The sequence below is a fragment of the Astatotilapia calliptera genome, chromosome 4 (assembly GCF_964374335.1).
Source record: "Astatotilapia calliptera chromosome 4, fAstCal68.1, whole genome shotgun sequence".
Taxonomy (NCBI): domain Eukaryota; kingdom Metazoa; phylum Chordata; class Actinopteri; order Cichliformes; family Cichlidae; genus Astatotilapia; species Astatotilapia calliptera.
In genome coordinates, this window is record NC_137425.1 from 20,215,205 (window position 1) to 20,225,018 (window position 9,814).

The following is a 9,814-nucleotide window of genomic DNA, read 5'->3' on the forward strand; positions in this document are numbered from 1 at the left end:
TTTTCTCTCTTGTTTGTTTATCGCCCACTTTGCGCCAGAAAGAGGAAACCGCCGGATGTCGCGCTAAACAACAGCAGCACGTTTAAGCTTGATCAGCTGTTGTTAGAATTTATTTAATATTAATTTCTAGTATCAGCTGAGGTTTGCTGGAGCCACAGCTGTAAAAGCTGCTGGTCATGATATCGGTTTGTATATCGGTTTGTATATCGAGGCGATCGTGGCTCAAGAGTTGGAAGTTCGCCTTGTAATCGGAAGGTTGCCGGTTCGAGCCCCGGCTTGGACAGTCTCAGTCGTTGTGTCCTTGGGCAAGACACTTCACCCGTTGCCTACTGGTGGTGGTCTGTTAGGTTTGTAGCATAAACCTATTCGCTGGAACGTTAAGACAATATAATTACACTGCTAAGCAAGACACAAATAGGCAAAGTTCTTCATGTTACTCGTGCACGGGAGAGAACCGGACAACCGCTTGACTCCAGTTGGTCTCGTCCGTCCTCCCATACACTGTCCTTTTATTGAGGTTACATGAATATGCATAGGTTCATTAACATACCGACGTCTACATACAAACAAAGAGTACCTTGCCTGTGTGTGTGTGTGTGTGTGTGTGTGTGTGTGTGTGTGTGGGGACTGCTGATCAAAGGGTCAAACATCCTTGGTCAGGAAGAGGGTAGCCTCCCCCTCACCCTAGATGGTTCATCCTAGATAACACGGTGAGGAAGTCCTGCAGTTCATCTAAACAAAGAGCACCTAGACTAGAACAGACGTAGCTACGTTAATCCTACCATAAAACAATAAGACACGGTATGACCTCTCATGCTCCCAAAGTGCTGTCTAATACACACAAAGTTTGCAGACTATCAAGGATCAAAACCTCTACCAATCTACAACTAATTACAAAACTCTAAGCATATATAAGTAAATATTTCTAAGCATAAATGACAATCAACAATACAAATCTAACATTTCCCCCCTTTTTGACCTTTATGCTTAAAAAGTTCCCAGGTATGAATACGTCATGTCTGACAGTTTCAATGCAAACCTTTTTATACTCAGCATATGTCAAATCACCCTAAATTACTGAAAGGTACACAGTTTAATAAATGTATTAGCAGTTACCCCATTCATTGAGCTCATCTCATGGCAAACTGCATCTTACGAGCAACCAAAGAAATTGTTAATTTAATAGTGAAACTAAAAAAGTAACATTTTCAAAAACATCTCAACTTGGTGGTGCTTCCTCCGGGTGTGCAAATCACATGTCTCTCTGCAGAGTGGTTTAAGTTCTGCAGGGCGTCATGAATGTCTCTTCCAGTTGTTTCCATCACTGTCCATAGGACCAGAGTCCAAATGTATGTAGAATAGACATTCAAACATACCAGTTGGTTTTGTTGTTCGTCAACATGGGTCTCAGCTATTTCCAAGCTGCAGACCTCTCAGCACTCTAGTTTTATGGCCTCTTACCAGCCCCCATCACCTGACTTCAGACCTTCGTCTTGTGAGGGGGATATTTATGACTCCTTAATTGTCCACGCTCTGCAGAAAAAGCTCTCTGTGGAAAGGGTGCTGGGTTCCGTCATCTTACTGCTGTTATGATCCCAGCAGCCTTCAGAGTGTTATCGTATGCACAGTATAGTGGCACAGCATTAGGTGATGTTCATAGGAAACTGCTGTCATCACCACCATAGCTTCTGGTTCCTGTGCTTTCACAGAATCATGATGTCATCCTCGAACTCCTTCTGCACTGTCGATGGAGCTTGGCACGCTCCCCTCATCCCACAAGTTTTCATGTTCCAACGCTGCTGAAGGTTTAAGGCAGAGCACGTCGTACACCTTAGTTGTCTTCCTCAGCGTCAATATTGAATCTTTCATTTTATTTAAAATCTCCTGGAAGCTCAGTAGCACAGCTCTCTGTGTGATGTCTGCTGTGCTGAAGATGATTTCTGATCCTCCTGAAGCCTCTCTCCTGGCCTCAGCTCCCATCTTGTGGACGATCCTCTCCTCTATTTTGCAGGCAGTTTCATGGTCCTTGCTGTGGCTCCAAGGTCTGATCTCATGATGGGCCCCAACCAGCTTGATCTTTGACCTCAACCACTGCCTGGCTGTCAGCTATGCCTGGAATGGTTCACGCTTCTCACTGGGCCTCTGAAGATTTCTCAGGAGATTACTGCTGCACCTGTATTTCCTTGCTAAGAAGAAAAACTTCTATTTGGAGAGCATGTCAACAATCATCAAACCACATTCTTTAGTTCAGTGAACTTCACTTATAGGCCATCAAAGCCTCATCTGAACATGGATGCACCACTTGCATAGGTTTAATATTTGTAAATAAACGGCTAATCACACAAATCACTGCAACAATAATAAAAAACATTGTTTAATGTTAATCCTTGGACTCCACCTCTTGACGCATGGACATTCCCATGTGTCAACTCACCAAACCTGGATCCCTGTCTTAAAGAAAAAGATTAACTAGATCATATCCCAGGCAACATCAGGGCATCTCCTCTGGAGTAGCTCCGTAACCCTGCAATAAAAGATGTTAGCGTGTGTTGCATATTAAGTTTGCTTAACACCTGGCTCTCCCAGGAGCCTGCATACACACCATCACGGCCTGGAAAGCAAAATCTGGAAGTGAAATCAAACTTCATACCTGTAAACAATTGTATCATAAGAGTAATAAGCATTCAACATCAGCAAGACAAGTGTCATGTGCAGGTTTTCTCTAGTAACTACAACTATTACCCTAATTCACCTCAGACATGGATTATCCCATGTACTCTGTTAACATTAACGTAATCAGTGACTTCTCTTAAGCAAAGTCACTCCACTCATATATTATTATTATGGGTTCAAAAGTGGCCAGCAAATGAGCCCATAATAAACTATTCCATAAATACCGTAATCTCTTATTTGTTTTACCCATGTCACTTGTCCGCTTCAGCTGAATCTACTACAGCATTCTCAAAGAAACAAACATTAGCAATACACATTGACTGTGGTCAGACGGAGGTCAGACACAGGTCAACAGATTCTAGAGGTGCCATAAAACACCATTAAGTTAACACTCGCTGTGGAAACAGTAACACTGGTCTCATCACAGTATGTCTCAAACCATATTAATTTCTCCATCAACATATAGCCTGTAACTACAGTTTTCTTCACACATAAACCCAGAAATCTCGTAGTAGAGAAACATTAGCCAGTATTCCTATAAATCACATGATCAAACACATGAAGAACCGTAATGCTGTAAAAACGAAAATGCAAATGTTAGCGCTTGCGCAGGCGTATGCATACTTTGTCACAGATATCTCTGTGAGCACACAAGCTAGTGAATGACGCACACATAGTAAATTCACAGACACAGAAAATGGCATTTAAAATGTTAAATCATCACGCAACCTCGAGTGTTGCTGTCATCTTTCTGCTTCTGTAAAGGGAAGCACACACAGACTCATCTGCACCCCTGCCAGGCGGGGGTCAACTTCACACAGTCGTGTTACATCAGTAAAGTCTTGTCAGCTTTTGTCAGCTTTTACCAGTCAGTCAGTTTGTTTTCCTTTCACTCACTCATTCATGCATTCATTCTTTCTTTCTTTGCTGATAGTGGAGCCTATCGTCGCATTTAGTTTCCACTCTCAGCAAAATGACGTCATTTCAAAAAGAAAAAGAAGAACTTTAGTTTGGATTACATCGCTGAATCCTTTTGGACTGGGACTGTCATTTAATAATTGTCCCAAATAAGTGGCTTTCTCCAGAGTCCATTTAAATGTGGAGAACTCACTTGGCACAATTTTCTCGACGACGTGTAGCGCTTTTAATTCCCGACGTGCAGATCTGCTTAAAGAACAGAGATTATCAAACAAAACTTTCAGTGCACTGTGAAAGTATCAAAATAAAAAGGCCTTGTTACGTCATGACACAAGCTCCTCATCTCAGGAGGGTAAATCATACCATTAGCATGGTTTATCATACCATCATACTAATCGGCAGGCTCAACTTCACAACAAAAGAAAAATCATCAGCTAGATTCACTCCAAATCAACCATCAGCTGCACAACACACAACATAATCCTAATGTCTTATTAGCTATGAGTTTAATCACCAGGTCTGTGCTCTTCACTCATTTAGGCCACAGATCTATTTTATTCAATTTTCCTTTTCCCTTCATCATAAAACATGTGACATGCTGTCATGCACTTCACAAAACAGTCTGTTCTGACGTATTCAGAGTTGTGTATCTAAATACAGGATTCACTCGCACATTAAAGCAGGAAACTCAGTGTTTTAGAGTCTCCACTCAACACACAACAACTCCAACACATCTCATTCACTCATACTAGAATTCAGTCACCTTTCATTAATCTAAAACCGATCAACTAATTTGCATATCAACTATTAACCCACTAAGTTGACAGGACGACAGAAAAGCATGTTCAAAATAGTATCACAAAAGACAATTTCCCTCATACAGTAAATTACATGTGCTGCCTCAATCAAGCAGGGAGCTTCTCCCAATTTACCATTTTAACAACTAAATTTATTGTCTGATCACTGGTTGGTCAAACCAGGATCTTTTTTCTCACAAAAGTTAAACTGTTGTCCTGCAACTTGGAGAGTCAATTTTTTTCTTTAGGATAAATTCAGCATTTGATAACAAGTGTCTGCTAAATTGACACTATTGTAACACTGATGAAAGATAACAAGCTAATTTTCATTACATGTGTTTGTGTTATTAGGCAGGTCTAATGCATGTCTGTGGAGCTGCATCTCCAGCAGAGCATGTTCTTAAAGCTGCCTTTCCTACACATTTCTCTGCTACTATTTAATCATTTCTTAACTAATGTGCTATGAGTCTTCATGAGTCATTTTGTGTTTGGAATTGTTAGTAGGGTTAATGCATGTTCTGCTTGTGTGTGTGTGATTTTGTATATGTTTCTATTTTCGCAATGTTTCAGACTCCGTCTCAATTTTCCAACTTAAGCAGTCAGTTTTCTTTTCCCCAGGTTTGCTAACCCAAATTTTGATTTCCCACATTAAATAATTCCTATGTGTTCTCACCTAGTCTTCTCACTCTGTTGTCCTCTCACTCTTTTGTCCTCTCCCTCTTCAACAGTCCCGGCAGTTCTCCTTCAGCTTTGTCCTGTCTAGTAGCTGAAGTGCTGCTGCTGCCTTCTTGGGCGACTTCTTAGCAGCTGCTGCCGGTTTCTTGGCTTTGGCTGCGGCGGGCTTCTTGGCTTTGCTCTCAGTAGCCTTGTTCATCTTGAAGGATCCGGAGGTCCTGGTGCCCTTGGTCTGCACCAGAGTGCCCTTCGCCACCAGGCTCTTGATGGCGGTCTTGACACGGGCCTTGTTCTTGTCCACATCATAGCCTCCGGCAGCCAGAGCCTTCTTGAGAGCGGCCACGGACAGGCCGTTGCGCTCCTTGGAAGCGGCCACGGCTTTCACAATCAGCTCGCCCACGCTGAGGCCGACCTTCTTGGGCTTGGAAGTCATCGCCTTCTTCTTCTTGGCCTGAACCTCGGCGCAGGGCGTGTTTATGATGGAGCCTTTCCCACCACAGCGCTGGCACGTTGAACGCATCATGAAGGGTCCATTTCTTTCATGTCGCTAGCCAGCATGTGGCTTGCCCGAGTCACTCAGTCCTTTTTGAGCATTTCAACATGCTACCACCGCCATCTTGCTTGCCCCTCCGTGGAATTCATCCAATCAGACAGGAAGATGGGTTTGCTTTCTTCTGCTGCTGTTTATCCACATTGCTGCTGCTTTGCTGGGACTTTTTGTGCTCAGGACTTGCTGCTGTCTCTTTATCATGGAGCTGCATTCCTTATCTTCAGGGAGGAGTGAGCTCGCTTGTGAGGTTGAGAAACACATGGCACTGTAAATAAGTCAGCCAGAAACTTGGCCTGCATGTTTCCAATGATGTTAAACTATAACTTTCTTCCGACCGCTGCATGTGGAAAATTGATTCAGGTCTGCTTTTCACCTGAAAGTGACAAACTAAGACATTTCATTATTATCATCACTGCTTAATCAACACACATCTCTCTCTGTGTGTGTTTTTGTGAACAGTCTTTTCTTAAAAGCAGAAAATGAAATTGTAGTTGTTTTTGGCTGATCAACACAAAACCTTTTTCCTATGATTTTTCTTTTTCACTCTTTTTTTTTTCGTTACAATAGCTGGTGACCTGCAGAATCACCGCTCTCACTCACAATCAAAGGCAATTACTTTTACACAGTGTACAAAAACACTGTGATGTCAGACACATTCACACTCACTTTTTCATCTGCATAAATAAACCATATGGCTGGAGATATGTGCCATGGTGATCCATAAGCATGATCACCAGTTTATTTAATTATTTTTAATCCAACAAAACAAATAAACAAAAACATGATGCTGATGCTACACACACACACGAGTCAAGGTGCAGAAAAACTGCTCATGGAAACGCTGCACACTCATAGCTCTGTTTCCCTCTCTTTGAGTAGTTCTCAGACAGCTCTTGATCTGATAATGTGTAGCTTGCTCATCAGCTCAAAAAACAAAAACAAAACTGCAACGCGACATCACACAGTAGTTGCATGCTCTGCCCACAGTGGCAAAGTCTTACACTTACATATTCAACTCAGCTTCTCCATCATGTACTTTTAGATGTTTCATACAGGGTTCAGCATATTAGTTGTTTTCACAGGTGTGCTCTACATCTCAACAATGGTTCATAATAAGACGAAAGTCTTCCACACAGGTCAAGTGCCTCTATGCACTTCATTAGTTTAAATATTTACCTATATCACTTCTCCTCACATGTCATTGTACTGAATTTAAGCAACCACAAGTTTAATGTAGGTTACTTTTAACAACTATCCACCTCAATGGTTTGGCACACAGGCTGTTAACATTTTGTGTCAGGAAGGGGTGGGGGGAAAGCCACCCACCAGAGCACAGCTGCTGATGTGGGCTGGCCTTTTCCACACACTCTTCAAGGCTGGTGTGTTTTCTGAAAACTTCTAACATTTGAATCTCTTCCATTTATAAGCCTGCGATTAACCGCACGGCTCAGGTCCGCGTGAAACCCGCGCGACCGCATTCGCGTGCACCCACGCAGCTGTGGAGCCTTCGCTCTCTCTCTTTTATACATAAATACTTTGTGCTGCCAGGAGCAAAGTCCAGCACAAACGTCTTTCTCCCTCTAACTCACTCTTGGTTGCTTAGAAACCCATGATAACAACAACAGTCGGTGTTACAGACCACGTGTTCTGCTCCGCACACACTCACACAACAACAACAACAACAAAAACGACGACAATGACAACAACACAAAATAGGCCTACTCCGGACTCACACCGGACCGCTCGGGACCCTGACCCAGTTGTGGGACGCTCACCCACTCGCGCGACAAAACCCAATGAAGGGACGCTCGGGACACACACCCAGGGCGATTTCAAAACCGGACACTCACCGGACGCTTGGGACCCTTGGGCGATTTAACCAAAACTTCTTTTTCGGGACACTAACCCAGTTATCGCTCCACAAAGCAGCGAACTTCTCAACGCCTCACAAAATGGCGGAGACTGCACAACGACACGGTTATAGAGTCGGCCTCTTTAAACTTACTTGGCGTTGCTTAGCGTGTAATATCAGCTTCGAATCCCGCCGATCGCCATTCATCCAGGAGAAAGACAGACAGCGAATCCACAGGAACTTCCTGGCTGACGTCAGTCTTTCAGCGTGCCTCCCCCCCCTCGGTGAATGCGATCCCAGGGATCCGGCATCGAAGGACCAATTAATGTTAGGTTTGTAGCATAAACCTATTCGCTGGAACGTTAAGACAATATAATTACACTGCTAAGCAAGACACAAATAGGCAAAGTTCTTCATGTTACTCGTGCACGGGAGAGAACCGGACAACCGCTTGACTCCAGTTGGTCTCGTCCGTCCTCCCATACACTGTCCTTTTATTGAGGTTACATGAATATGCATAGGTTCATTAACATACCGACGTCTACATACAAACAAAGAGTACCTTGCCTGTGTGTGTGTGTGTGTGTGTGTGTGTGTGTGTGTGTGTGTGTGTGTGTGTGTGTGTGGGACTGCTGATCAAAGGGTCAAACATCCTTGGTCAGGAAGAGGGTAGCCTCCCCCTCACCCTAGATGGTTCATCCTAGATAACACGGTGAGGAAGTCCTGCAGTTCATCTAAACAAAGAGCACCTAGACTAGAACAGACGTAGCTACGTTAATCCTACCATAAAACAATAAGACACGGTATGACCTCTCATGCTCCCAAAGTGCTGTCTAATACACACAAAGTTTGCAGACTATCAAGGATCAAAACCTCTACCAATCTACAACTAATTACAAAACTCTAAGCATATATAAGTAAATATTTCTAAGCATAAATGACAATCAACAATACAAATCTAACATGGTCAGAGGGCCCGGTGGCGCCAGTGTCCGGCAGCCTCGCCTCTGTCAGTGCGCCCCAGGGTGGCTGTGGCTACAATGTAGCTTGCCATCACCAGTGTGTGAATGGGTGGATGACTGGATATGTAAAGCGCTTTGGCGTCCTTAGGGACTAGTAAAGCGCTATATAAATACAGGCCATTTACCATATCTGGAGAGCGGGAAACATGAAGATGAAACCAGGAGATGTCCTTACTGAATCATCAGAGCTGAACAGGTGATGGAGAAACAGGTTTACCCTTTAGGTGACATGAATGAGTTGAAGGGAAGTTATGAACTGTTTCTGAGAGACAAATAACACCAGGATCCTTTTCTAAGTAGCTGACAGCTGGTAACTGTGCAGGGGTGGATCTAGCAAAGTTTTGCCAGGGGGGCAGGTAGGGCATTAACAGGGAGAGGGGGGCACAAAGAAGTAATTTCTTATTTTCATTTAAAATGTCTGGCTGTTATTAAATAATTATCTGAAGCTTACAACCAAAGTTTTTATCTGATGTAAAATGTATAGAAATCATACATATACCAACAAGACTGTACATCACTGTCACAACAGCGTTTGTTTTCATTCAAAGGCTTTATGGCTTTAATACCTGGTGGGCCGGTCTTTAGTCAAAATGCCCGGGCTGGGTTTTTTTTCCCAGTCCAGCCCTGGACACGACACGCAGTGAATTAATCTGAGAAGGTGCATCAAAAAATAAATGGCCGCGCCAGCGGTGCACATCGCAAATCAGCTCGCATAGACACATTAGTTGTGCCACTTCTTAATGACAGTATCTAGCTAACAAACCCAAGTACCAGATTCAACTTGTAATTGGCTAAAAGTAACTTAGCCTACTGGTAAGAGGGACGTCGTTAGCTTTCCACATTCCGACACTTCAAAAGCTTCAGGAGCTTTCTGCTCAGCACAGCATCAGCACCACAGAAATACAAGGATACATCCGTAGACTCAAGACACAATGCATTTTTGGAACTTTCAGGCGTATGGACCAATGTTTTATTTTCTGATCAAACCAGAAAACTTTAATGAGCAGCTGGATTTGTCTCACATTGAGTGGCTGAGTTAATGCCAGTTAATGCAACATCGAAGCAGCTGGAATCCCCAGCTTTGCGTGTTCATGGAGCTTTCATTTTCACCTACTGGACATCACTACCTGACAAGTTTAACTGTCTTCAGAACATTGCAGAGGCCTTATTGACAGTATTTGGCTCTACATATCTGTGTGAGCAGATTTTCTCTCACATGAGTCCTCAGGTAGCCGTCTGAATGCTGGACACTCGGAGACCCGTGTCTCTCAGTGGGAGACCAGAGATCATATTAACATGTGTGTCTCTGTATTAACAGACATGCCAT

At 43.3% G+C, this 9,814-nt stretch overlaps 1 pseudogene across 1 annotated transcript; it reads right to left on the bottom strand.

Annotated features, from left to right (window-relative positions):
- Positions 1-424: 424 nt before the first annotated feature.
- LOC113021405 (histone H1 pseudogene) lies at positions 425-8,424 on the bottom strand (annotated as a pseudogene). The gene has a single exon (XR_013908536.1). The product of XR_013908536.1 is annotated as a histone H1 pseudogene (transcript).
- Between the last annotated feature and the right edge of the window lie 1,390 nt (positions 8,425-9,814).